Raw genomic sequence first — 6,452 nt, forward strand, 5'->3', positions numbered from 1 at the left:
AAATCTTTTTTTTTTTTATTTTTTTTAACGTGTATTTATTTTTGAGACCGAGAGAGACAGAGTATGAACGGGGGAGGGTCAGAGAGAGAGGGAGACACAGAATCTGAAACAGGCTCCAGGCTCTGAGCCATCAGCACAGATGCCCGACGCGGGGCTTGAACTCATGAACCGCGAGATCATGACCTGAGCCGAAGTCGGACGCTCAACCGACTGAGCCACCCAGGTGCCCCGCAAAATCCTAATTTAAGAACAAATTATATATTGCTTCTTCCCAAACAAGCATGGTAGCCCTCTACCCAAGACCAGAAATGTTTGTATACTGCCAATGTATCCTAGCATTTGTTTTGATTAAAATATACAATAAAAGAAATGATTGGGCTGTGAGCCGACATATAATGCAAAATGACCTGTTGCTCACATTTCTATGACCGTAGGACAAAGTCACAAGAAATGGAAACATATTCCCAACATCATACAGCTCTGGATGAGAAATTAGGGTGAGAGTGAGTATATACAGTCGTCCTTGCTAACTGCGATTTCATTTTCCATGGTTTCCCTTACCTGTGGTCAATCTGTGGTCGTCATTCCGAAGCAGATGACCTCCTCCAAAGGTCAATAACAGCCTCATACTACATCACAGTGCCTACGTCACTCACCTGTCTTCCTCTCATCCCATAGGCATCTTGTCGTCTCACATCCCAAGAAAAGGGTGGCTACAGTATAAAAAGTTATTTCGAGAGAGACCACATTCACATAACATTTATTACAGTATATGTTATCATTGTTATTTTTTCTTCTTGGCTAAAAATTAAACTTTATCATATTTATATATGCATAGGAAAAAACACAGTCTGTACAGGGTTCAGTACGATCCACAGTTTCAGGCATCCACCGGGGGTCTTGAAATGTATCCGCCTCGGGTAAGGAGAGACCGCTGTTTAAATGATTTTCTCCCTCTTTTATGGCAAAAATCGTTCAAATTGGTCAAGCACAGAGTTAAGTCTAACAATAATGGTTTCAAGCAGAGTATTAAATCTGTATGCCAATGTGAAAAATAGTAATGCACGGAAGAGATCATGTTTAATGTAAATATAATTGTAAAATAATAATCTATATTCCCGAATTAAACAATAAAACTCAGGAACCTAGGAAAAACAGTTAGGAAAGAAATTGTGTGTTAAATCCTCCTTTTTGCATGGGTGAATTCAATAGATACTAGTTGATTATACAGTTATTAGAGGATTGTAGGTTCAATTACGTTTTGTAAACCTTAAAGGTAGCAAGGTGTTGATGCTTTTGCTTGTGCTGACTTTTGAGGGGCCAATTGTGTGTATCTGCTCACACTCTAGATTCAGTGCCATTATGTTAGTAGCTTGAAATTGGCCACAGTGTTAATATTTGTTCCATCGAGTTGGCAAATTCTACAAATCAGAGAGCCCGTTTTAATTTCAGGGAGCCCTTCGTTAACACACTGCTGTTGAAGGCTACCATTGGTGGAAGTGTACCTTCTTAATCACTGGTAAAAAATACGGAAGACAACACAAGCCTTTGGCAAAAGGCACAAACAAACAAAAAAAAGAAGTAAGGGCACGTGAAAACAGAGACACGGATAATCGTAGCGAAACAAGTCATATTAATATAATGTGATTAGAAAAGAAGGCGGCAGGCAAGTGTTAGAGGCAGAGGAGATGGCATCCAGAAATATCTGGAGGCAGAGACTGAGGCGTATTTGAGATACTGGAAGCATCCTGGTATGGGAAGGGACAGCATTTAGGGAAACTGATTGGACAAGCGGCCAGATTAAGATGGTCTTTTATGTCAGATTGAGGAGTTCGGATCTCTTTTTAAGGGTGCATAGAAGTCCCTGAATACTTTAGGCAGAAGAGAAAAAAATGATATTTAAGTCAAAGAAAGCTTCTCTTGCCTAGAGGATGGCAAGGAGAGGGAGGGCAGAGATGTGAACAGGAGGAGGTGAGGAGATCCCCAGGTAGGAGGTTGACATGTACTCCTCGAAGAGTCGGGTGAATAGGAGAATACATTTTGCACCCAATTTGGTGATTGTGTGTAGGGAATAATAGCCCAGGGGTATTTGGGAATGATGCCAACGTTTATGTTTTGGCAACTGAGTGATGGTGGTAGTGTTAAAAAAAGAAAAAAAAAAAAAAAGGAAGACGTCTTTGGATATGTTGAATGTGACCTGTCTGTGATAGCCCAGTGGATGTATGTGTCCAGAAAGAGTGGAATATATGAATGTCAAATTCAGTTGGGAAAATTTGGATGGTTTATAGAAGTTTGAGGGTCATTAGCAGAGAAACAGTATATAGGTTTGGACTGGAGATAAAGATTTGGAAGTCATCAGTATAGAGAGATCAGATGGACAGTTTTGGAAGTGAATGAGATTTCCTAAAAACCCTAGAGTTAGAATAGATACAGGTGTAGGACAGAATCCTGAAGAACAATAACATTTAAAGGTTGGGCAGAGGAAGGGACTTTAGCAAAAAGGTCTGAATATGTTCAACACCTAGCACAGTGCTTTGCTCAAAGTAGACACTCAATTGAATATCTGGGAAATGAGGGAAGAAGGAAGGAAGAGCGGGGGAAAGAAATTCAAGGTCAAAAATTCAAGGTCAAGATATCCATCATACAGTGAAGCCGATAAATGTAAAGACTCAGGGTCCTTCACTTCACAGGCTACTAACCAGGTTCTATAACTCCACTTGCATTCATCATTGAGTTCTTAATCACTTTTCCTAAAAAGGGTTCAACAAATAGCAAAACCCTCTGGTCCATCTAAACCTGGTTCCAACTCTGTGAAAATTCAAGGAAAAAACATGTCACATGAGGTAAAAGTAGGCATTTCGGGATATAACCTCAGGAATTTTCATGCACTGAATTACCAACCTTCAAAACCCTGAAGTGTAAAAACTATAGGAAATTGAGAAATTTCTAGAAACACCATGGTAGTGGGAGAGTTCTCCTCTTAGATCAGGACTGATAAAATACATGGCAACAAAAATAGGAAAGCTACTGGGGTGGGGGCAGGGCAGGGGAAAGGGGCAGCTGGGTGGCTCGATCAGTTAAGCATCTGACTCTTAATTTTGGCTCAGGTCATGATCTCATGGTTTTGTGAGTTCAAGTCTCATGTAGTGTGCTGAGCCTGCTTGGGATTCTCCCTCTCTCCCTGTCTTTGTGCCCCTCCCCTGCTCACACACACTCTCTCTCTCTCTCACAATAAATAAATAAATAAACCTTAAAAAATGGGAATGCTACAGAGGATGTGAAGAATATAGTTATTAAGTTTGATCCAATAGAGACATAGTTAACCTCTACCCAATAAATGCCGTAAGTGGAAATAACCACAAAATTTCCCTTTGACCACAAGGCAATACAATGAAAAAAATTTTTAAATCCCTCAAAGAATTTTCACTTCAAAGGTAATAAAAATAGATATTTTAGTATACTTAACCATAATAATAAAAAACAACATAATTGTAAGAGTCAATACTATGTATTAAAAGCCATGTGAGGCAGCGAAGCGTTTACATAAGGAAACAGGAATAAATGAAAATAAATACACAAGCATCTATATCAAGAAGTTCACAAAATAAGATCAAGTAACTTTGAGAAAACCAGGAGTAAGGAAATAATTAAATTAACACAGAAATGGGTTTCTTTGCAAACCGGGAAACAACGGAATTAGTAAGTAAACCCAAGAGCTTATTTGGAAAACTAAGTGGAACAAAGTAGGTACGCCCAAGCTTGCCTGATCACGTAAGCACACAAGAGGGAGTGAATGAAGAGACAAGCGCATGTACACGGGCTGGGAACTAGAAATCACCATTAGTACAGTAGGGATCACAAGAACTCGATGAGAATATTTTACAGAACTCTCTTCGAATAAATCTGAATAGTTGGATGAAATGGATAATTTTCTAGGAAAATACAAATTCCTAAAATTAAACCCGGAAGATACAGAAGACTTCTGCGTGGGTGAAAATGCAAGATATTGAGAAAGTTTTAAAGACCTCGTCCTCAAAACGGTGCCAGGCACAGATGGTTTCCTGGGTGAGTTCTTTCAACCTTCAAGGAACAGAAACTTCAATACTATTTAAATTGTTCTCAAGCAGAGAGAAAAAAGGAAAGCTTCCAAATTATTTTTCAAAAGCCAGCATAGCATTGATTCCAAAACCTTAGATGAGGGCAGAGAAAACACAACTTGTGACAAATTTCCGTTTGGAATGCTGGAGTTGAAGTTTCCAAGACAGGAAGGTGGCAGGGGAGGGTGCCCTGAGCCATTTGAGTTCAATTTCTTAAAAAGGCCAAAGGAATTGGGCACATACAGTCATCCTTCACATTAAAGGTTACAATTATAGTTTTCTTATATTCAAGTATAGATATAAATGTTTATTTTAATTATTTATTTTATGACTACATAGAATTTACTAAATTTTTTTTAAAAACTCCATTACAACAGAGGCAACAGTGATAACATAATAAAGTTCATTTAGTGTTTGTTTGTTGCTTGGCCCCATGTGAAGCTCTTTTTCGAGAATCATCTCATTTCATCACTACTGAAACTCGAGGCACGAGCTATTATCCTCATTCCCCCCTGAAAAATAAGGAATCTGAGCCTCAGCAGGTGTATTTCACGGCTGGAAAGGGGTAGAGCTGGATTTCAGACCAAGGCAGGGCCCTCTGGAAACTCTTCTCGTCTTTCAAATGAAGTTTAGTCTGTAAAAGGGCCATCATCTGGCACCCTGAACGAAGTCATGTGCTGGGCGGATCCTAAGGGCTGGGAAAAACACCTTCCAGAAGAGGTAGGGGTGACATTTATGCTCCCGTGTGATAAGTGTAATTTGTCGTACTTGGGTAGAGGAATATCCAGGCTCCTTAAGAGCAGAGCTATCAGCCAAAGCCAAGACGGTAGAGAACTGAACAGGACGAGTTGAGATCAGTAGGCATTGAGGGAATGGGGCAATGACATTCATGCCCATAGTAGAAAGATGATCGTGTGTCAGTCTTAGGTCAGAGGATGCTTTTTTGGGCCAATGATTCATGGAACGACTGAAGTAGCAGACAGACTTTTAGATGCATGTTCATCTAGATGTGTCTGCAGATAACATCTATGACTTTCAGAAGATTCTCAAAAAGGGTTATATATTCACAAAAGTTGATACATGCCGGCTGCAGAGGGGAGTAAGATGCTAGAAGAGTACAGTGGGTCCAGGTAGCAAAGAAAGTGACCTGGACAGCAGTCTGTTCTCAGCCTGTACCAGCCAGGGTGATGGGTACATCAAGCTCTAGTCTCTTTTCCTCTGTCCTCCCCAGCAAGGCCCCTCATTTGGGTCTGTGCCTTCCTGTTTCCCCTGCCTGTTCAACGGAGATGGTGGGGAAGGGGGCCGGAGAGTACTCTTTCAGGTGAGTATCTCAGTCTTTGTGCCTGTGCTGGTGTGTGTGTGTGTGTGTGTGTGTGTGTGTGTGTTTGCCAAGGACCTTCTGGTAGCTCTCATCCTGCTCCCGAGAGCCAAAGCAAAATCACAGGCTAATAACAAGTCATAGAATAAACTTGTCAAATCACTGTGCTGTACACTTGAACATAACAGTGTGCAGGGACTACACTCAAATGAAAAACAACAACAAAACAGATGCGGGGATGGAGTGGGGGTAAAGGGTCCGTGTGTAACTCTTCTCTCCACAGAGCTTCTCATGAACTGGCCTGCGTCTTGCCGGGACTTGTGCTTCTGAGCTCCGACTTGGTGCTTTTATACAGATCCCCCATTATTTGGGATTAGAAGAAAGAAACTGGAACACTCATCTTTCCAATCCTGGGTCATTAAAAAAAAAAAACAAACCCAATAACGACAACAAAAACGAAGACTGCGGCCGGATGCTCACAAGAGTCACCATGTAGGGTATGTTATCAGGTAGAAAATTGCGTCCTACTGAGATTTTCTTTTCAAACATCCTCAGTTTGAGCCTTAATAGGCACAGCCGGAAAGGGAGTGCCACATCGCTAATATAGCTGAAATTAACCATCGGAAGTGGGGCGTGCAGTGCCTTCATTTTAAGCGACACCATATTCTGCTTGGAATAACGGGGCCGAGAGCCGGAGAGAAGGTGGTGCAAAAAGCAACAGGGGGAACAAATCCAAGAAAAAACCGAAATTGCCTACTGCAAGAGAATAAATAAAAAACCGCAGGAATTACTTATCGGTGGAGTCTCAGAGGCCTCATAAAAAGTAACTCTTTGATTTACCTTCCCTGTTTCCTGTAGTGGCTGCCAGACAAAATTAAAAATGGGCCCATGAAACTAGTGCGAGCGAGACAGACATAAAGTATGCTTCAGAGGCTCCAACTTTTAAGTGCCTTTCCACTTAATTGTCTTTGGTTGCCAGCTAGGGAGGGATGGAGAGAGGGAGGATGCGGCCTGGCCCGGAGCATTTGCAGAATATC

This window comes from Herpailurus yagouaroundi, unplaced genomic scaffold, assembly GCF_014898765.1.
Source record: "Herpailurus yagouaroundi ecotype Mexico unplaced genomic scaffold, PumYag 159, whole genome shotgun sequence".
Lineage (NCBI taxonomy): Eukaryota > Metazoa > Chordata > Mammalia > Carnivora > Felidae > Herpailurus > Herpailurus yagouaroundi.